We start from the raw sequence: 23801 nt of genomic DNA on the forward strand, positions 1-23801 counted from the left end.
ATACTGTATTACTATTGTAGGATGTATTACAGTCCCTTTAGTGATTTTCTTAATCCGGTTTGCCACAAACAGGAACTTCTATGTATATCTACTTACAAAAAATACAGACTCTCTTTACATGACAAATATGCTCTTCCCTCATTACTTCACTTTATTATCCCTACTTACAGTCTTCCGGCCGCTTACTTGTGTGCCACTCCGTAAAAACGACTCCCTCTGAACACACAAGTTAAGACATCTTTCATCGCAACATACGTCAAAGCTCTTCTTCTAGGCACAAACAAGACTAGAGCCATCATATGCGTTAATGTGCTTCTAACGATCCTCTATCATTTCAAGTGCTCCCTAAACAATACATTTAAAATCCCTGATCCAACATGCATTAACAACTCATTTCCCAAGTTCTCCCTACTAACTGAGCTCACCGCAAAGCCCTTTACCCACTTTCTAACGTCATTGTCATCACACGAGTCGAATATTAAACTTCCTTGCTTTTTTATGTCAATCCCTTCGGTACTACCCTAAAGTAATTCTGTAACGCTGACTATTATCTTTCGCATTCCCCCTTTCCGACTTCCAAAACTCCTTTACATCACTTTTAGCCACATCCAGGCCATCCATCGAAAACATTTAGCCAGCTTGCTGCGACTGTTGTCTCTCCACGCACACTCATGTCACTCGTAACACACTAAAATACAGTCGTCCACTTATTATTTTCCACATCACCCAGATACCATACACACCATCTCAGACAGGAACTTGCATGCCAATCATTCAAACTCCGCGTGCAGCCCGAAGCGGACCGGGAACGCCTTGTCTTACAGCAGCCCTCTCTGATCGGGTTGTAAAGGTGCCATAACACATCCGCGGCTCCACAAATTCCTTTATTCATACACCGAAGCCTTTTCTGACAACAAAAACATCCGGTACTGTTTTCAGGCTGCTTCTCCGGGCACGCAGAACCGCGGCTGGTCCGCTCCACCAACCCGGAAGTAAAAACCCACAACGCAACTCTGCCGTGATCACATCCACCAGGCACACGGCTTAATTGATCTATTATTTAATTTATCTTCCAGAATATCGTGTGCATACCTATGTATCCACACAATACGTATACTTTATCTATTTATGTAATAAATATAATGGGTACCCTTTAAAGCGCTTTATAAATATTTACATATAAAATTCCTATAATTTTATTTATCATCGTTCTAGGGTTGACTTTATATTGAGTACGCCGCGTCCTCTTTTACACAAGGATAGGATTCGCGCCATCCAGAAAAAGTGTCGACAATCATTAATAGGTACCTTTTTCCTTGGACTGGGACTAACATATCGGTTTAGTTCATTACTACGACATCATTCGGGCATCGGCCCATCTCAGTGTGTTGCAGCACCCTCTTCGTTGTAGGGCCAACACTGAAATTCAGACATATATTACAAGAAACACAAAACTCTTTTACCTTACGCAGAAGATCAGGGTGCCACCAAAAGGGCAGCTTGTTCAGTATTGTCACATAACTCTCATGTGTCGGGGCATGTGCTTCCTCAACCACTAACCGCATGAACTTTCCTGTAGGTAACACCAGTCTCCTAGGGCATCTCGTCGGGCCAAACCACAGCTTCTCCTTGTCGTCATACTCAGCATCTTTCTTTTGCCACTTACGTTTGTCTTCCTCTGGCGCCGCCTCTTGGATGTCGCTCACTACATCAACCGTTACTGTAGGGAGAAAGTCAATCAAATGATCCTCTTTAACAACATGATTACCTTCAGCATCCGTTTGATAGCCTGATACTTTTTTAGCCGCGGCATCAGCCGCATCATTAATAAATAGTAGCACTCTGACCTTCAGATAACTCCAGCGCCCTGCACATGGCCAGCAGTTCTGCAGCTTGAGTTCTGCAGCACAAAAATCATTTGTGGACCAAAGCGTTTGGAAGTCAGAATTTTGGTCTCCGCGATGTCTGCAGCGGCCTCTTGTTTACAGGGGTACTACGGCACATTAACAAAAGCAGTCGGGTCTACCTCGAACGTTTCTGGAGTCATGGATGTACGTAGTCCCCCATCGGCAGGGCCCTCGGACCACAGTGAGTCCGGCAGCGAGTTCAACAGCTGCCACACCTTGCTTCCCTATGTAAATACCTTTACTATTGAGCATCCAGTTTTCATCCTGTATTGACTTAAAGGCTTCTCTGTAAACCAAATCGTCAATTTTATCATAGTACAGTGTGAGATGGAGGGGATCGATCGGAGGGCTGTAGGAGGCAAGAGAGTCGATCCAGGGCTTCCACCGCAGGAAGGCCGAGTAGACGCCGCCTCCCGCCTTTTGTTTCTGGTTGAAGTCGGGCCCAATAAATGTCAGCCGTCGCTTCCGGGAGTTCATGTTGCACCATGTTCCATCTGGCGGACAATTTCCGTCTACAGTTCAACACGGTCCCATCTGGGAACTGTATCGTCAGTCCGTCCGGGCTGCAAAGGATAGTAGTTTTGGTTTTGATAAGCAGATCTCTGCCCATCAGATTCACTGGTTTCATCAGGACAAACTGATGTTCATGTGTCTGTCCAGCAATTTCAGTCTTTAATGATGTCGAAATCGGCAGACTCATGGGCACCCCTGCAAAGCTGATTAAGGTGGTCGTCTTCCCTGAGTGGTTGGATGCGGGAAGTGGTTAACATAAAGATGAATATGTGGCACCTGTGTCCACTAGCATGTGGATGTCCGTCTTGTCCACCTTAGCCGAGATAAGAGGCTCTGCCTTTCCTCTGTCCCCAGGCTTCCCTATTGGTAATTGTCCTTGTCGCAGTAGAACTGGCTAGATGGCTGTTGTTGCTGTGGAGCCTGCTGCGGATGCTGTTGCCAGGGTGCCGGGCTGCGTCCACCTCTGCCGCATGTAGCTCTGTAGCCTCCTCTTTGAGGTGGTGCCCCTCCGTGTTCCACTGGAGGTCGCTGTTGCATCAGTGGGGTACATTGACGATACCAGTGTCCATGCTGACCACAGTTGAAGCATGCTTGGTTCGGTGGAGGTCGGCGAGCGCTTCCTGTGCCCCCGTTGGTAGATCCTCTACCACGACTCCTGCCTCGTCCCCCAGTTGACCCCTGCTCCTTCCACATCTGCTTTTCTGCATCCATTTTTTCCCCTTTTTTAAAAAAAAATTACTTATTTTTATTTCGTGCTACACTTTCAGCATGTCTAGCATGATTCATGAACTCATCCAACCCTTGAGTGGCCAGGTTTAAACCATGTTTCTTAATCCACTCTTTTACTTCTGATCTCATTCCATTTCAATGATATGTACTAACCAGTTGTTTCATATCACGGCACCACTCTTCTGTCTCTTTTGTAGGGTGTTAAGCTTTCCACCTTTCACACGCTCTTCTTTTGACCAAGGTCTGTAAACAAGAATTGTACTACCTTTTCTGCCTCCTTCACCTTTATATGCAGGATTTGCCACTTCGATCGTGGGATACAAGTCCCCTTCAGTTAATCTTGCAATTTGGGAGAGGTGTCTGGACTTAATACTCCACCCATAATTCTGCTCCAATTTTACCTCTTGTATGTGCTGGTCTGGCTGGCAGAGGCGAATAAAGGCTTATCACATTCTTGTTTACAGAAAGTGGAGGTGAGCCAGTATATGCTGGAGGCTTCTCCTCCCCCGCAGGGCCAGATAAGAGAGGAGCAGAGGCCTTAGGTGCCCCTCCCTGTTGTCTGCGTTCCTGTTGCGTCTCATTGTCTTCATTTCTTATAAACAATCTTTGTTTATCATCTAACTGACCTTTTCTCCGTTTTTTGTTTGTTGTCAGTGGCCACTTTTCGGGCCTGGGCCAATTGTAACTTCAAAAGTTGTTCCTGCATGTCCTTTACCTCGTCTGATGATTTGTGGTGTCTGTCGACAAAAAGTTTAAAATGGTGAGACACATAACGATTAAACGAGCTAGCTCCCCCTTTCATGAGATCCGGGTCCTTAATAAATTCAGTCCTAACTTAAGCTGGCAATGTGTCAAGCAAAGCAATTCTATAAATAACATTTCCCTCCCTAAGACGGGAGGGATGCGACCCTGTCGTATCTGTCCAAATACTTGGACAGATTAAATTTTCGAAATGAGAACTGGGATCCGGATATGAGAGGTTTGAAGTACGGGAGCTTCAGCACTGTCAGCAAGGAGGACGGGAACATGTCACGGATGACCGCAAACACTGGAGGAGCAAAAGGGGGCAAGTAAGATTTCAGGTTTGAGATTATTATTATTATTATTATTATTATTATTATTATTATTCAGACCAAACCGTGTCAAAATATCATCCGATTGATGAACCGAAATGCAACAGGCGCAAATCAATCTCACTACGTCAACACACGCCTATGCTATCCGTCAACTTTTGCAGCGCCAAGATCCACATTTCACCGACAGCAACCAGTCCGGGCAGCCGTTTCTGTAAAAACTAAAAAAAATTAATGCCACTTGTACACTGGGGGCTCGTCCGGGATTGATGGGAGTTTTACTTCCCCTGTGTTTTGAGCGGCTCCCTCGACCGGCAAAGCCGGATAAAGGGAAGTCACTGGGGGGCCGCTCTTGGGAAGGTCCGTAATTGGATTTAGTGGGTCAATTTGTCGGTCTTTTTCGCCGAACAGCTGCCATGGCTGTGGACACCGCACATATCTCGTGAACATTTCTCCTCAATTTTTCATTGTCTTCTATTTTCTTATTCAAATCTCTTTTCTCCATCCACCCTGCAGTGTCCAACTTTTCCTTTTTCTACTTTGCCCACACACTTCTACAACCCCAATTCAATGAAGTTAGGGCGTTGCTATTTTCAAATCATGTTCAACCTACATTTAATTGAAACACTACAAAGACAAGATATTTAATGTTCAAACTGATAAACTTTATTGTTTTTAGCAAATAATTATTAACTTTGAATTTTATGGCTGCAACATGTTCCAAAAAAGCTGGGACAGGTGGAAAAAAAGACTGAGAAAGTTGAGGAATGCTCATCAAAGACCTGTTTGGAACATTCCACAGGTGAACAGGCTAATTGGGAACAGGTGGGTGCCATGATTGGGTATAAAAGGAGCTTCCCTGAATTGCTCAGTCATTACAAGCAAAGATGGGACGAGGTTCACCTATTTGTGAACAAGTGCGTGAGAAAATAGTCGAACAGTTTAAGGACAATGTTCCTCAATGTACAATTGCAAGGAATTTAGGGATTTCATCATATACGACCCATAATATCATCATAAGGTTCAGAGAATCGGGAGAAATCACTGCATGTAATCGGCAAGGCCGAAAACCAACATTGAAAGCCCTTGACCTTTGATCCCTCAGGCAGCACTGCATCAAAGACCGACATCAATGTGTAAAGAATATCACAACATGAACTCAGGAACACTTCAGAAAACCAATGTCAGTAAATACAGTTCGGCGCTACATCCGTAATTGCAACTTGAAATTCTACTATGCAAAGCAAAAGCCATATATCAATAACACCCAGAAACGCCACCGGATTCTCTGGGCCCGAGCTCATCTAAGATGAACTGATGCAAAATGGAAAAGTGTTCTGTGGTCCGACGAGTCCACATTTCAAATTGTTTTGTGAAATTGTGGACATCGTTTCCTCCGGGTCACAGATGAAAAGAACAATCCGGACTGTTATGCTATGGACGCAAAGTTCAAAAGCCAGCATCTGTGATGGTATGGGGCTTTGTTAGTGCCAATGGCATGGGTAACTTACACATCTGTGAAGGCACCATTAATGTTGAAAGGTACATACAGGTTTTGGAGAAACATATGCTGCCATCCAAGCAACATCTTTTTCATGGACACCCCTGCTTATTCTAGCAAGACAATGCCAAACCACATTCTGCACGTGTTACAACAGCGTGGTTTCGTAGTAAAAGAATGCGAGTACTAGACTGGCCTGCCTGCAGTCCAGACCTGTCTCCCATTGAAAATATGTGGCGCATTATGAAGTGTAAAATACCACATCGGAGACCCCGGACTGTTGAACAGCTGAAGCTGTACATCAAGCAATAATGGGAAATAACTACCTACAAAGATTGAATGATGCCCATTTGCCGGTGGCGCCAGACGCTGTCTCCACATTCTTGCTTCTCATAAAGTTTACAGCAACCCTTTGTAGCCATTGTTGTCTCCAACAGATGTTCCCTGTGGCCTCCACATGCACCTTGCTGGGAGCTTTCCTGCATCACACCCCCACCCCCTTATCTGATTTAAATTTTATCCTCCTGCAATAAAGCTGGATGTTTACGCACAAACGAGTTACACAATAAAACCATATATCACATTACTTGCAATTATATGTTCAGTAGTGATGCGCAAATGATACCGAGGCTTTTGAGCTTGTGTCGGTCTTACTCAAGCGGAGTGATTCAAAACCCTGTGTCGGAGCTTGTATCAAAACACCAGTGTCGTGTTTCACTTCGCAGTTCATTCCTTCAAAATGTTTCGAAGCTTTTCATTGGCTCATAGTCTTGGCTCATGGCGTTTCACTGCATTCTGAGCCAATGACAGCTTGACAGGTTTGACAGATTTGATGTGCGTGGTTTGGTGCCATACGAGCTATATAAGATGCATCGTTATGCTTCAAAATGGGGTACTGAGGAGATAGAGATTTGGGGACTGAGATTAGATAAACCCTTAACCAACATTTAACCCTTAATATAATTTGCAATTATTCTTTGGGTTTAATTGCAAATGAAATGTGTTTTAGAGTACAGACTTTTACAGACTTTTCTGAACTTTTATTGCTGTCATGGGAAACAGTGTCAGTGCTTCAGTCGTGCTCTTTGGAGGTTGCTATGGCTTCAGTTGTCCACCAGATGTCACCTTCACTGAAGCCTTGAAGCTTTGAATCTTTTTCAGCACAATTGTTAAGGCGTCCTTATACTCCCGCGCTCGCGCGGCCGACAGCGCCCGCATTGCATTATGTGACTGACTCATTGGGCTGCGCGGCCCCTATGCGGCACTTGACGCGAACACGGCAAAAATTGTTGCTGCGCGTAGAATGCCGAGGAGATCATCTCTCATGATTGGTCCGTTTCTGTCACATGCTATGATGACATACTCAGCGTTCCCCTTGGTTCCACATACCACTTATGCCACCACATTCTTGATTGATTAAACGTATCATCTGGTCATCTTGGTCAATTTGTTCTAGCAGGTACTGGTCGCCATTGTTGTTGCTTTGTTCCTTGTTCTGGAAAGGATAGGAAAAACGGCTACCGGAAATGGTCATAAAATGCAGAGGAAACTCCACCCTGTGGTGTGCTAACCAATACCAGCCGTAGCGACACGCCTGACTTGGAGGAGAACTGCAGCACATTTTCAAAACAGCGCGCGTGGGTTGGGCTCAGTATAAAGGCAAACTGCGCATGGGATAGCCGCAGTGACGTCAGCGCGGTCGCTGCCCGCGCGGGTATAAAGAAGTGTACTTTAGGAAAGCCTCAATGCTTCACTTACCCACCACTAATGTTCAGAAACATACTTAAACTGTTGTACTATTTAATCACACAGTTGTTCACAAAAAGTGGAGAACCTCAACCTTTTTTTTTCCCACTCCCCAGTGCATAGTAACCATAATAGAGTCGTAGGTATATACAAGGAATGCATAGTAACCATAATAGAGTCGTAGGTATATACAAGGAAATCCTCACCTCTTGTCTGCGCCACTTCGCCGCAGCACTGCGGCGGCTGCGAGATTTAGTTCTGTTGCTGGCTGTTGAAGTCCTGATGGCCATAGGAAAAATAGTTGGCACTGCACCTGGTTTGAGCCTCGGCTTCTGTATCCAATGCTTTCTGCTAAGCCTTTCTCAAAACACGGCGGTTCGAAGTGATCAGCACAGTTTGGAATTCTTGCGAGGCATCCATAGCTGACCACGTTTCTTCCCCTGTCGATTGACTTTCCCTATCCGCTGGTCACGTATTCCTTTTTCACTTGGAAAGCCAAAAAAAACCTTTTGCCACTGCCTGAACCATTTGTACAACCAAATGCCACACAATAAACCATTGTGACATCGTTAAATCATACGACAACAAAATATACAAGGACGGGAACAACAGCATTAAACAATAGCACACAATGCAGAATGAACAGGATGTTTGGGTTGTGTGACGTCACAGCGCCGGAAGGAGACAACGAATGGAAGGCCCTGGATGCAAAAAGCAGAAGGCGCATATTCTGCATCATATTTATCGATTTAACTGCTGTATATCTGCTTTATAGTCACTTCAAAGTGGCAGATGTGGTTTGTAAAGGGGTTTTAGAGTTATCAAGAAACATTAAAAAATCTTTGTCCTCTGACCTTTAAATTAAAATGGTGTGTGTGAATTTCCAAAATGAACTCAACACAAGATTTGAGGCTGTGTTCTTTTTGAAACATTGTGACTGAAAGGTTTGTTATCATATGTAGATTTCAGCATTTAAAATAAGCATGTTGTATCATGTTTCACAGGGGCCACCCCATTAGATTTGATTCAAATTGATTCAAACCAAACTGTTTCACTGCCTTGGATGTGCCAGGTGGCTTTATGTCATCTCCAACTGGTAAACACCATTAAGTGCACATTTGGTCCACTTCACACCCCCACTGTGGGCCCCGCTTACATCAACATGCCCACTTCATCAGCAGCCAGTGTCCCTCCATGTGTGATACGATCCCACAGGGACACACTGCCATGGGCACATTCTCACAAGTGACAGCAACTGTTGCTGACACTGTGTCATCATGCATTTTCCTGTCCTGCTTGTTGTGTCTCTTCACATCAAATGAACAGTGGAAGTCATCTGTCATCCTGAAAGTAACCATCATGGTGCAGATGGTTACTTGTAACTCAAATTATTGAAATTAATGGAAATGTCATTAATCTCTTACACCCTTTTTTTGTTTGTTTGTTACTTGTTTTAATAAAGAACAAAATAGCACTGTATTGTAAAATTAAACTATAATATAAATATAATATATAAACCAAAAACTGGTTTTAACACACATACGTAACAGAGGTGGGACCAAGTCATTGCAAGGCAAAGGTAAGTCTCTAGTCTTTGTCCTCCAGTCCCGAGTCAACTCCCAAGTTGAGACAGGCATCTCCTGAGTTGAAGTCTCAAGTCCTACACTTTGAGTTTTGAGTCCTTTCGAGTCATTTTACCATCAAAATAAAAATCCATCCATCCATTTTCTATACCGCTTATCCTCAATATGCTCACGGGCATGCTGGAGCCTATCCCAGCTGACTGTGGGCGAGAGGCGGGGTACACCCTGAACTGGTCGCCAGCCAATCGCAGGGCACATAGAAACAAACAACCACTTGCACTCACATTCACACCTACGGGCAATTTAAAGTCTTCAATTAACCTACGCTGCATGTTTTGGGGATGCGGGAGGAAACCGGTGGAAACTCCACACAGGCAGGGCCGGGATTATATATATATGTATATATGTATATGTATATGTATATGTATATACATATACATATATATATATATATATATATATATATATATATATATATATATATATATATATACATATATATATGTATGTATATATATATATATATATATATATATATATATATATATATATATATATATATATACATACATATATACATATATATATATATATATATATAACCATGGTTCATCTAGCACAATCCTGCTATATTGCAGATTTTACTATTGTTTTTTTTAGATGTACAGTGGAATGAAAAAGTAAGTGAACTGTTAGGCTACTGATTCTCCAAGAGGTAATCAAAGTCAGGTCCCTAGAGTGTCAGATAAAGACTTACAGAAATCACTGCCACATGCCGACATTTCGGTTGACAAATCTACCACACATAAAACATTAAACAAGAATGAGGTTCATGGGAGAACACCAAGAGGAAGTCATTGCTGTCTAAAAAAACAACAACAGTGTCGTATGTTTGACATTTGTTAAAGAGCACTTGGATGTTCCACAGCACTACTGGCAAAATGTTCTGTGGACAGATGAAACTAAAGTTGAATTTTTGATGGTGGCATGGCGCAAGCTTGCCCATATTGCCGGTGGTTGCTAAGTGACTAAACACGAAGTAGCCTGGTGCTTTTTCCCACTGTTTTGGACGTAAAGTAGGCCGCAGCTCGGGAATATGTACAGGTCACTAAGGAGTTGAAGATGTGATACAAGTGACTATGCTGTGTTTTATTTTAAACTAACATTTTTATTGCTAAAAATGCTAAATGCTCACACATTTCTACCACTTTCAACCAACCTGGTACATTCAAAGTAGTGGAGATCTCCGTCCATCGCTGTGCACATTTGTCTTTTGTTCCAGAGCTCAAGACAAGTGGGACACTGCATTAATATTCATTCACATCACACACTGTTGTTCATGACAAAGATATGTGCATTTGAACAGTTTTTTTTAGGGTGTCAACTGACTATCACTGAGACATAGAGATACAAGCAACAAGACATTTGACTAATGTAAAGATGCATTGAAAATGTGCAAATGTGTTGGCAATTTCCAGAGGCACTCCTCACACGCTTAAAAATATTAAATTACATAAGACCAGTTTGAGACAGTACAAGAATGCCATCTAGAGGAGTTGAGAAGGTTTCAATCTCACAAGCATGATGCAGGTTTTGTTTTATACCATGAGATACTGTCTGTATGAAACATTGATGAAATAAAGCATTTGTTCAGAGTGATCCTAGTGTTTCAATAGAACATAGCACTCAATGGGTAACATGACTTTTCCCCCCCCCCTGACTATAGTTCTTCATATTCATTCTTTTAATCTTCCTGGCTGAGCTGGCAGCTGCCATCCTGGCTTTCTTCTTCAGGGAGCATGTAAGTAGTAGTGGTAGTCTTTGGATCAATTCACTTTTACGGAGAGCAGTGAACAAAGAGTTCACGACACTAACTACACAGTATATACAGTATGTATACATTGGTTGTGTATATATAAATGTATAAAGTGTTTGAGGTCAAGTGGCCAAGTATATTTGTTTTGTTTGTTAATCAGAATCAGCTCAATTGGTATGTTGGTATGTGACAAGACACACAAGTAATTTGCCTCCTTGTGTGCCTTGTCTTGTAACCCATTCCTGTTACTTTTTGTCTGCTCATTTAACCAGAGAGTATTTCACACGGGAGCTAAAACACCACTATCAAGGTTATAGCACCACTGAAGTCTTCACCTCTACATGGAACACCATCCTGACCATAGTACAGCATCTTTTTTGTTTTTAAATCACCTTTTCAATTAGTCTACTTTGCGCTCAACCATCCCCTGTATTTCTTGATTACAGTTTGACTGTTGTGGTGTCAGTGGCCCTGAGGACTTCGATGTGGGTCTCTTCAGGCTCCTCAACCCCAACAAGATGACCCCTGATGCTTGTTGCCAGGGGAGCAGCTACCAAGGACACATGGCGCAAGTCAGCATGTTGCAGTGTGTCAGTGGAAACCCTGCCTTTCAGAACAACAAGGTCAGTGTATAGATACTGTTTGTCAGTGGCTTCTGAGACAATGGGGAGTATCTGAAATGAAGAAGAAATGGTACAATACTGGCGAAACGATGATAAACAGCATTTGAATGTCTCTGCTTAGCCACTTTACCTATTTTATCTATCAATCTGCAGCTCTCAATAATTCTATAATTACATAGAATTAAATCTGCCTCACAGTTCTGAGGACCCGGGCTCAAATCCGGCCTCGCCTGTGTGGAGTTTGCATGTTCACCCCGTGCCTGCGTGGGTTTTCTGTGGGTACTCCGGTTTCCTCCCACATCCCCACAATATGCGTGGTAGGTTGATTGAAGACTCTAAATTGCCCGTAGGTGTGAATGGTTGTTTGTTTATGTGTGCCCTGTGATTGGCTGGCCACCAGTTCAGGGTGTACCCCGCCTCCTGCCCGATGATAGCTGGGATAGGCTCTAGCACTCCCGCGACCCTTGTGAGGAGAAGCGGCTCAGAAAATGGATGGATGGATGAAAATGAATGAATGAATAAATCAAAGTTTACTAAGGGTGTATCTTCAATTTGTACCCTCAGAAAATGATAGTACAGTGAACCCTTGCTATTCACGGAGGATAGGGACTTGCTGCGACTTGAGTATCCATGAGTAATTGACGCCCCCATAGTGGTTTGTAAATGCCTATAGATGCCACAGGATGGTGGAAAAGGCCTTCAAATGGAGAGGATAATAAAAAAGGGGTTGTATGATGTCTCAAGGAGTACAAATGATCAGAGTGACTAGATCCAGAGGGGTGTGTTTAAGTTGTAGAACACAGACACACGTATTCCGTTTGAATTTATTTACAAGTTGTCTATTTACTGTGGTGTGTAACAACATAGGTCAAGAATAATCAGAAAGTCTTCAACTCAGGCGTTAACATTGACAGCCCGCAGACCAGAGAAAGAACGAAAAGACCCATAGCAGGGGAGGGAGAGAACAAAAGATAACAGCAGGAAAGTAATGTGAGTTAAAGTTCAGAAATGACCGATAAAGGAAGAGAAAACTGGGAACAAATGTTGCTCTCCAAAATAATTAAAATAGAACGGCCAGAGTCATTTTTGTTTCGAGGATACTTTTCAGTAAGAGCTTCCCACTGAGAGCTCTTCATAAACGGGCATACATGAGTGACGCCATTATAAGACAAAACATAAAAAGTTTTCAGAAAACATAACCTCTAAAACTGCTTAATTGTTAACATTTCATTCATTCATCTCCCATATCGCTTCTCCTCACTAGGGTCACGGGCGTGCTGGAGCCTACCCCAGCGATCTCTGGGCGAGAGGCGGGGTACTATCATGCATGTTTTGGGGATGTGGGAGAAAACCGCCGTACCCGGAGAAAACCCAGGCAGGCACGGGGAGAACATGCAAACTCCACACAGGCGAGGCCGGATTTGAACCCGAGTCCTCAGAACTGTGAGGCAGAAGAGTTAACCAGTCGTCCACCGTGCCGCCGTTGTTAACATTTATTCAATTAAAATATGTAAATTGTTTGAGACTTCATTGTTGTGTCGAGACGCGAAACAAAAAAGGGGAAACTCAAATGTTTATAGTTAAGCACTTTATTTGAACACGTATAACGTTCATTTGTAGTAAATGAGAGAACATTACACCGTTGTACTCATTGATTTGATAACCTGGGAAGCATTTGTAAGATGTGTACCATTCTTTAAAGAAAACCTGAAGAATTCGACAAAACACATTTAATTATATTTTTAATGGGATTCAAATTAAACTGTCAGGCATTTCAGAAAAGCACAATCAATAAACAAAACATAACCCTAAGGAAAATAACAAGATGGTCCTTGTTTAGTCACCTGTCATAGTTGAAAAAACAATATTTCACAAATTCTGCCAGGGTATGTAAACTTATTAGCACAACTGTACATATCAGCAGTCATCCGTATTTGTTTAGTTCTGTGTTACTTGACAGTAATAAATGCCAAAAGGTTTTTGTATTGTAATGAATTAACTCAATTTGTGTGAAGTATTGATTGATGTAAATAAAATGACTAGGCTACTTAGATATATATCACAATAAATAGACACTATATGATCTTCCGGACCATTATTATTATATTATTATATTATTAGAATTATTATTATTTTCATTATTGCAGGGTTGTTACTCTGCAATGATGGATTACTTTGAGACGTACATTTACACAGCAGGAGTGCTCACCCTTGTGGTGCTGAACATTGAGGTATGTGTTCTCTCCATAACAATACTGTTTGGTTTCAGAATCCAAACAAATAATATTCATCCATTTTCTACAATGCGTATTTTCATTAGGCCCGCCCCACACCGAGTGATGTGGCCGAAAGCGATTGAACTGGATAACCATGAAAAACATATACTGTGACTCGGACCTGCAAATTGGGCGATGGTTTGGCCCCTGCACTTATTGATATGAACACTAGATACGCCAGCACGCATAGCAGCCCGGCTAACCGGCATGGCAATGTAGCAGCCATGTTGGAGAGGGCGACGTGCCCATAGAAGGCAATGCACGAACAATGAAATTAAATCATAACTTGCTCATTTCTTAACCAATTTTGACATTTACTTTTTTGTCAACGCCAAAGTGTATGCAATCAATGTACAATATTTTTTCAAAAGTTTTTTTTTAAATGTACATGTGAAAGGCCCTTCCAGTTCCCTTGTCGTAATTGTACGACGTTTTACGCAACCGTCTCCGGAACAATGTACTGGCATCCTTGGTTTTCTTGCCGTCCACACACGTGGAATGCGATGCCCACTTTGACCTCCCAAGTTTAGCGTCGCCGTCAGCACAGAGCTCAAAATGGACATGTCGTATCTACCGATTCATATCTGTGCTTGCACACGTACCAACGAGCTGCAACAGAAAAACTGTGACCCCCGGTGTTCTTTTCAGAAAACACTTCTTTTTGACGCACCACAGATACTAAGTGAATGATTTTTTTATTGGGAAAACAACATGGCGCAATTGAGGAAACCGACAAGAAATAAAAGGACAGAGTGGGGATACAGTATTTTACAGGCTATTGGCAATGATTGCCCAATTCATTGACTGTACTCGGGCATTTCTGTGAACGAGACTCTCCACTCATCACTTTTTAGCCACAAGTACAATTACAGATATAGTTAGATATATTGTCCGTCCATCCATTTTCCGTACCGCTTATCCTCACTAGGGTTGTGGGCAAGCTGGGCTGTTGGGCAAGAGGCGGGCTCGACCATGAACTGGTCGCCATCCAATCACAGGGCACATATAAGCAAACAACCATTCGCACTCACATTCCCACCAAGAGGCAATTTAGAGTCTTCAATCAATCTACCATGCATGTTTTTGGGATGTGGGAGGAAACCGGAGTACCCGGAGAAAACCCACGCAGGCACGGGGAGAACATGCAAACGCCACACAGGCGAGGTCGGATTTGAACCCGGGTCCTCAGAACTGTGAGGCAGTTGTGCTAACCAGTTCCGCCGTGTTGGGAACAACCCAAGTAATCCATACATACAAAGAAAGTAAAACAAATAAGATCAGAAATTAAGTTGTGTGTAATAATGTGAAATGACACAGGGAAAAGGTATTGAACACATGAAGAAAAAAGGCATGGAAAGCCAAGACAGCACCTAAAATCTATCAATAATCAAAGAGCAATCCAGCCCATTGTCAGTGTAAATGAATATCAGCTGTTTCAGTCGTAATTGATGGCCTAGATAAAGGTCTCATTGCCAAGGTGTGAGTCAAGACACATCTCATGATGGGTAAGAGCAAAGATCTGTCTCAAGACCATGGCAAACTTATTGTTGCAAAACATAACGATGAATTTGGTGACAGGCGCATATCTAAGCGTCTGTATGTTCCAGTGAGCACGGTTGGGCCCAATTTTCATAAGTGGAAAGCCAATCATACCACCATAAATTTGCCTCAATAAGGTGCTCCTTGCAAGATTTCTGACAGAGGAGTGCAAAGAAAAATCAGAAGAGTTGTCCAAGAGCCAAGGACCACCTGTGGAGAGTTTCAAAAAGACCTGGAGTTAGCAGGTACTGTTGTCACAAGGGAAACAGTGAATAATGCACTCTGCCGCCATGGCCTGTATGCACCCTCACCACGCAAGACCCCATTGCTGAAAATAACAAGCATGTCAATGCTCGTTTCAAGTTTTCTGAACAACATTTGAACAAGTCCAACTATAACAATATAGTCTATAATCGAATGAGAGCAAAATTTAACTGTTCGGATGCTATAATTCTAACCATGTTTGGAGGAGAAATGGCACTGCATCCTAAAACACTATACCAACAGTAAAGTTCGGAGGTGGGAACATGATGGTGTGGGGCTGCTTTTCAGCAAATTGTACTGTTAAACCTCACATTGTTGAAAGAAGGATGAATGGGCAAATGTACCGAGACATTCTTGACAAAAATCTGCTGCCATCTACGAGAATGATCAAAATGAAACAAGGATGGACATTTAAGTAGGATAATGATCCAAAACATACTGCCAAGGAAACCCTCAATTCGTTTAAAAAAAAAAATAAATAAAGCTGTTAGAATGGCGGAGCCAATCACCTGACTTGAATCAAATCGAAAATCTATGGAAAGAACTGAAACTCAAGGTCCATAAAAGAAGCTCACTGAACCTTCAAGACTGCTTGTGTGGAGGAATGGGCCAAAATCACACCAGAGCAATGTATGCGACTAGTTTCTCCATACAATAGGCGTCTTGAACCTGTCATTGCAAAGAAAGGATTACATGAATGCCACTAGTGCCTGTATTTCTGCACTTGAACATGTCTGATGTCGAATCTGTTGTCAACTGAACCAGATGAAATGTTTCACCCCACAACACGAATACATTAGTGCATATTTGGGTTGAAATTAACGAGAACAGGAATCCCCAGCTATATGCATTGTCACGACACGCTCATTCCACCCTCACATCACAAGTCAGTTTCCTTTGCCAATGTTTGTCTGTCCTTTGTTTGTTTTGTTTTGTTATGTTTTGTTTTCCTGCATTATTTCCCTTATGTAGATTCCCCATGTTAGATCTCATAAGATTTTCTATAAATGTTCACTACCTGCATTGTTGTGTGTGGTTGGGCTCTGGCCGTCTTGTACTCTTTATCAAAATTTCAGAAAGTGTAACAACCTTCAGATTAGAAGACTGATAAAACGGTTTCTCGTCACTTTCCCTAAATTTTATCCACATAAAATGCCCCTTTTATTAGATAAAATAGCTTGATTTATAACGCTGTAATCTAAAATTATGCTAAACCGGAAGTAACGCAGGCGTCGCTTCCAGCTCATTATTTTCTCCTAAATTAATTACATTTTTATGTAACCTATATATGCTACAGTCATTTCACATTATTACACGTAACTAACTAAATAATAACTACGAAATTAAGTCACGTGTAATAATGTGAAATGACACATTATTACATGTGACTTAATTTCTTAGCCTATTTGTTGTACTTTCTTTGTATGTATGGATTACTTGGGTTGTTCCCAACATCTGGTGACATTTTCATGTCAATACCACCTCTGGAAATGTATTTCGTGAGAAAAATGGTGACCATGTTAAATACTTATTTCAGCCGCTGTATACACAGTGGAACCTCGATAGAACAGAACAGATTAATAGGGGCAGGGGGTGGCTCCCATATTACTGTACAGTACAAAATTATTGTTTTGTAGTTTTAGCCTAAAACGCTCAGTATAGTACAAAGTTATTGAAAATAAATATTTAAAAAAGCTTGAAAATGTTTCATATTTTATCCAAACTTACCACGCTGGTGTGCTTGGTCATGGTGACATTGTAGACTCATTGTACAGTACTCATCATAGGTGAGTCGCGTTCATGAGCCGCCAGAAATTTGTGTGCTTCCTAGTTCCAAATCCGTTGCCAAAGGCGAACGGCTTGATAAATAAAAACTGTTACTGTACCAAAAATAGCCTGTTCCGGACTCCAGAGATTTCTGTTTTGTATTTCTCAGTTAACACTGCCACAATGCAGCTCTTTCTCTCTGCGCTGCACAATAGACAATGGAAATAACCATCATGACATCGCTGCCACGTCACTGCCCAACATCCAACATGGCCACCACATAGGCACGGGAGGCACATCTTATGGAATTGTATCTATTTTTTTGTATATCTGTGACCCAGAAATCATTCCGTCAGTCAAATTCTCTGACAGCATTGCGCCACAGCGCCAGTAAACAACAGCGGCTTAACAGACAGATTTTGTCAACGGCAGTCTAAGTGACAAATGGAAACTATTTTTGTACACATTGTGCAGTCCCGACGGTCCCTTCTATCCGATATCCGTTATATCGGGGTCCGTTTTTTCGAGGTTCCACTCTGTGTGTGTGTGTGTGTGTAATACTGTATTAGTACAGCTTGGCGGCAGCTGGCTGGATCTTGCTTCATACCTGGAAACTGCGATGCAACATGGCATTGTTGATTGGCTGTTACATCTGTGATCCGATGGTCAGCCACTCATAAAAGCTCGTAGCAGCAGGAACCCATACACTACGCCACAGTTCAGTTGGGTTCGGACGCATCACTCTGTGTGCGGCGGGCCTTTAGCTCGCAAGTAAGTTGGAGCCTATCACAGCTGACTTTGAGCAAAAGGTTGAGTACACCCGCAAGACACATATGTAACGGATGCCGGATTGCGCAGTGCAATTAGGAAAACCAGACTCCTCGGAAAAGCACACGGTGGCGTCGCTGGTTTGAGCCCAAGGGGTATTCCAGCAAGCAGGTTCACCATGCTCTTAATCTAAACCCGATCACCTTGAGTTTAGCTCGTTCACGGCCACAAGCAAAATACATCATCAAAGGAGCCCCAGTATGTCGATTCATAATGGAAACCGATAGAAATATCACTTACTTTCCCCTTGGAATTGGAGGTGCTAACGAGGGCGTTTAGTAATATGAACATCTATTCCTTAAAAAAAAAGGAAGGAAAGAGAACCAATTCATGCAAAAGTGAAAGTGGAGGTTTCATTACTATTTGACGCACTGACTTAACATTTAATTGCACTTTAAATTGCAGCATATAGGAATGTATTTATAATGAAATGTTTTTCATTTATGGGCATTCTGGTGTCTAAAACGGATTTAGACAAAATTTGTGCCAATGTCAAAGCAAGTCGTGTGAGTTTAGAGATACAGTATATGGCCGGAGAATGTTATGAAGATACATGACTGACTTTGATGAAAAGCTGTCCAATCAGAAATTAGTCTGGGAATGCCAGCAGATCATTTTAGATTTAGTTGTGCTTCAAAGTCGATGGGATTACAGAGAAACAGACGAGCCTTGTTTACTTAAGGAGGGAGGAGACCGGTAGAAAGTCAGGATTTTTGATGACATTAGCTGCTAGCAAGCAGGTCAGGGTCACAGAGTCTGTTGCCACGGTGACTGAGTCAGAATTCCTCCTACCTGACTTTTTGAAACATATTGATCAGGCTTTCCCTCATCTCAGGTTCAGCTTCCTCTGAGTTTTCACATAGAGTAAACTGGTTGCCGGAATACCCCCAGGCGTGGCTGGACGGCGCAGGATCGCCACCGTTACACATAGACAAATAAGCATACACACTCACATTCACACCTCAGGAGAATTTAGAGCAGACAGATAATACGTAGGTCGTGTAGACGTGTTGTAACTCTGTCCTTTGGCTGCCTTGCTTGGCCAGATCGCTCTTGTAAAATAAGTTTTAATCTCAATGATGCTCATCTGGTTGAATGAAAAATTTAGGGCAGTCTTTGCTCATCGAGTCAGATTTTTGATGTGCAAAATCAGGTTCAGTGGGACTGCATGGATTTATGGCAAAATGTTGGTCCTTTTCATGGGAGTGAGCTCTGTTTTTCCCCATTCTCCCTGCAGCTCTTCACCATGGTGTTTGCACTGTGTTTATTTCGAGGCATCCAATAGTGCACACAAGCTGAAGCACATGCCAAGCACTGCAAGGGCACTGGCTAAAGGAAGACACAACTGTAAAATATGATGGGTGTATTTGTACAGTGACTGTCTGTGTGTCTCAGTGATATTGTGATGTCATTTTGTAGTTGACATCGGGTAGTGGCTCAGCTTTGGGCACAGGAAGTATTATGTGACCATCTGCACTTTTTACTGTAGAGTAGAAACTCACTCAACTAAAAACAAACTCAACTCCGGAATGCAAAGTGAACTGCAGATAAGATTCAACCCACTGAAGTGACAAACGTCCAGGAGGATGTTCTGTGAAGGACATTGGAGACAAACCCACACTTATCGACCTCGGTTCAGCCTCGGTGGTGTTTTCAGCACAACACACTTCAGGCGTGCAGCGGCCTCGCACTGATATGATAAAAAAAAATTATATTGAAATGGCTGCTGTTGTATGCCTTGTGGTGAGTGTGATGTTTGTCAACTGAAGTTGAAGGTTACGTCATGATAAATATGAGAGAGGCTTGAGGGATGTGTCAGGCATGTCTTGTACTCTACTCTAAGATGGTTTGTTATTTGAATGAAGCACAATGAAACTGCTTCTAGTGTAAACTCTTTATGTTTGACATTTCACACTTACTCAGGTCTAAGACATGCTTTGTGAACAATGACGAAATCTATGTTTGATAATAATTCATTTGATGAGTCCTGGCAGGGTAAAGTGCAGAATCGGTTGTGTATGGACATTTGTAAATCCATATGAAGTTTGTGTCCAAATATTCAGGCATTAAATGTTTTTTTTGCTACAATTCTGATAAAACTGTAAATTGTCCAGATGAAATAGATGGTGAAATGTGTGTAAATATACATGACCTCTGAAGGCCTGTGTATCTTTGTGCAGGGTGTTATAAATACAGTACTGTATTTTCGAAGGCACTGTAAAAACAAAAATCAAAACAAAAAAGTACCCATATTGTATCAATGTTTAAACTGTAAACGATTGCAACATTAAACTGATTTGGCTGAGCGGTTTCTTTAATTCTATAAGTGGAATAAGGAGGGAATTAGCACAATCAATAACTAAACACACAAAAACACAAAGAATGGGATCAAACACTTGATTTTATTTGAGATAAGCTTGTTGAAATGCATAGCTACGGTCAGGTAGTCCTAATGTTATGGCTATATTTCAAGTGATATGCAACAATAGAGCAAATAGAAAGAAATAAATAAATAAATAGCGATTTTAGTTGGACAGCCACTGCGTTGGATGATCATATTTCTGCGAGTGTTTTGATGCTTGGTTACCATAGATTCAGTCAATTTGCTCTCATGAAGCTTGTAAACTGATTCTACACAGTAAAACCAAAAGTGATAGATATCCCATTAACTTTGCACTCTAGCTGTTTGGTTCTCATAATATTCCTCACAGAGGTGATATAGTTGAAACGTTTGCCAAATGCAGAAAACGTCTTTTCAACAGACTTGGACGGCTGCACTCCTCTTTGCTTTCACCCTTTTACACTTAATTGGTGAAGGTAGGTTCTGGGACACAAACGGCACTTTAAACGTTCTTTGTTTTTTGTTCTGGCGGCACGGTGGGCGACTGGTTAGCACATCTGCAGCACAGTTCTGAGGACCGGGGTTCAAAGTGTGTGGAGTTTGCATGTTCTCCCCGTGCCTGCGTGGGTTTCCTCCCGCATCCCCCCACTCCCCCCCCAAAAAAAAAAAACATGCGTTGTAGGTTGATTGAAGACTCTACATTGCCCTTAGGTGTGAATGTGAGTGGAAATGGTTGTTTGTTTCTATGTGCCCTGCGATTGGCTGGCGACCGGTTCAGGGTGTACCCCGCCTCTCGCCCCAAGATAGCTGCAATAGGCTCCAGCGCACTCGCGACCCTTGTGAGGATAAAGCGGTACGGAAAATGGATGGATGTTTTGTGTTCATATTTTCTCAACATTCTTCTGTTGGTCATTGAGTGGACTTTATTTGGCTCTTGTGTGAAAATTCATTAAACACAAAAAAGAAGCTCAAAAAGTCACCTATTTGTAGACCTGGTCCACAAAATTCATGCATCGCACATTCGTACTATTGCTATTATGGAACAAAAAGACTCATTTTAAGTACAGTAAAATTTGTTTTGAAAGAACAACTGATCTCACCACGTCCTTGTATTGAGATTTTATATATTATCCATGTTGTTTTCTGTCTGCAGGTAGTTTTGTCAAAGTGCTCTGTCAACCAGGTCAGCCCATTACGCTGTTGTGTGTGCATTACCATGACAACACCCTCGCCTCTCAGCTGTCTGTACAGTGGAGGAGTCCTCACAATGAGCTGCTGTGTCACTACATCAAACACAAGGCCTTCCAGAACTGCACAGTCGGCTACACCATCAGCGACACCAGCAGCGGCATCGCGCTCACCATCCAGCGGGTCAAAATGAAGGATTTGGGGAGTCACGTGTGTTCTGTCAGTAAACCTCACGATTTCTCCGACCACACCATTGAGCTGTCCATGGTGAAAAGTGAGTCAGACCTGGTTTATATTCAACAACAAGGTAGGTAGGTAGGAGGACACTTGTGACTAACAAGGCACTGTCTCTCACCAGGGTCCATCACCTCTGCACCTCAGAGTGGGTGGAGCTGCTCAAGTAAGAGTGCATGAAGCAGATATCGTGTAGACCAAGGGGTGTCCAAACCTTTTCTTCCAATAGCTACATACAAAATTAAAAAAAATCAAAGGCTGCAAGGGTCACTTTGACATTCTTCACATTTTATTAACACACTAAGACCAGTCCATCGGTGTAGGTCAAGATATGATTGGCATTTCTGTTATTTTTAATGTATATATTTAAAAAACAAAAAACAGGCAATAAAGCAAAAATTCAAAGATTTTTCAGGATTTAGGGGTGGCTAATGGTCCTAGAGTAGATCCATCCCGGCACTGTGGAACAGCAGAATCACATCTCAACATGCAAAACCAAAACGAAAGCAATCTGTACTAAGCTGATCTTGACACGGTGCGGAAAGTGGAGCAAACAACCATGATTCATCCTATCTGCATGCTGCAAATGAATTATCTTTATTTATCAGGCATTACAAATGGAAAACATGTTACTATTTCAGTTTAAACCGTTTCTTTGTGTTTTTGCAATTCTACAAAAGCTCTTTATAAAATGTATACATTATTAGTAGTATTATTAGAAGTAGTAGTCATGTCTTACTGAATGACATGTCATTAGTGGCGAAACAAGGAAGTGAGACATAAGAACGAAAGTCTTTTCTTTTCCTGCTTTTCCGCCCAATGAAGACAGTCAGTACAACCCCAATTCCAATGAAGTTGGGACGTTGAGTGAAACATAAATAAAAACAGAATACAATGATTTGCAGATCATGTTAAACATATTTAATTGAATACACTACAAGGACAAGATATTTTATGTTCAAACTGATAAACATTGTTTTTAGCAAATAATCATTAACTTAGAATTTTATGGCTGCAACACGTTCCAAAAAAGCTGGGGCAGGTGGAAAAAAAAGACAGTTGAGGAATGCTCATCAAACACCTGTTTGGAACATCCCACAGGTGAACAGGCTAATTGGGAACAGGTGGGTGCCATGATTGGGTATAAAAAGAGCTTCCCTGAATTGCTCAGTCATTCACAAACAAAGATGGGGCGAGGTTCACCTCTTTATGATCAAGTGCGTGAGAAAATAGTCGAACAGTTTAAGGACAATGTTCCTCAATGTACAATTGCAAGGAATTTAGGGATTTCATCATCTATGGTCCATAATATCATCAAAAGGTTCAGAGAATCTGGAGAAATCACTGCATGTAGGCGGCAAGGCCGAAAACCAACATTGAATGCCTGTGACCTTCGATCCCTCAGGCGGCACTGCATCACAAACCGACATCAATGTGTGAAGGATTTCACCACATGGGCTCAGGAACACTTCAGAAAACCAATGTCAGTAAATACAGTTCAGCGCTACATCCGTAAGTGCAACTTGAAACTCGACTATGCAAAGCAAAAGCCATTTATCAATAACACCCAGAAACGCCACCGGCTTCTCTGGGACCGAGCTCATCTAAGATGGACTGACGCAAAGTAGAAAAGTGTTCTGTGGTCCGACGAGTCCACATTTCAAATTGTTTTTGGAAATTGTGGACGTCGTGTCCTCCGGGCCAAAGAGGAAAAGAACCATCAGGACTGTTATGGAAGCAAAGTTCAAAAGCCAGCATCTGTGATGGTATGGGGCTGTGATAGTACCAATGGCATGGATAACTTACACATCTGTGAAGGCACCATTAATGCTGAAAGGTACATACAGGTTTTGGAGAAACATATGCTGCCATC

The 23801-nt window shown here is 42.2% G+C and overlaps 1 pseudogene; it reads left to right on the forward strand.

The window, feature by feature from the left end:
• Positions 1-4121: 4121 nt before the first annotated feature.
• Positions 4122-22232, forward strand: LOC133399417 (tetraspanin-9-like; annotated as a pseudogene).
• Positions 22233-23801: the final 1569 nt, after the last annotated feature.

Source organism: Phycodurus eques, chromosome 2, assembly GCF_024500275.1.
Source record: "Phycodurus eques isolate BA_2022a chromosome 2, UOR_Pequ_1.1, whole genome shotgun sequence".
In the NCBI taxonomy this organism is placed as follows: Eukaryota; Metazoa; Chordata; class Actinopteri; order Syngnathiformes; family Syngnathidae; genus Phycodurus; species Phycodurus eques.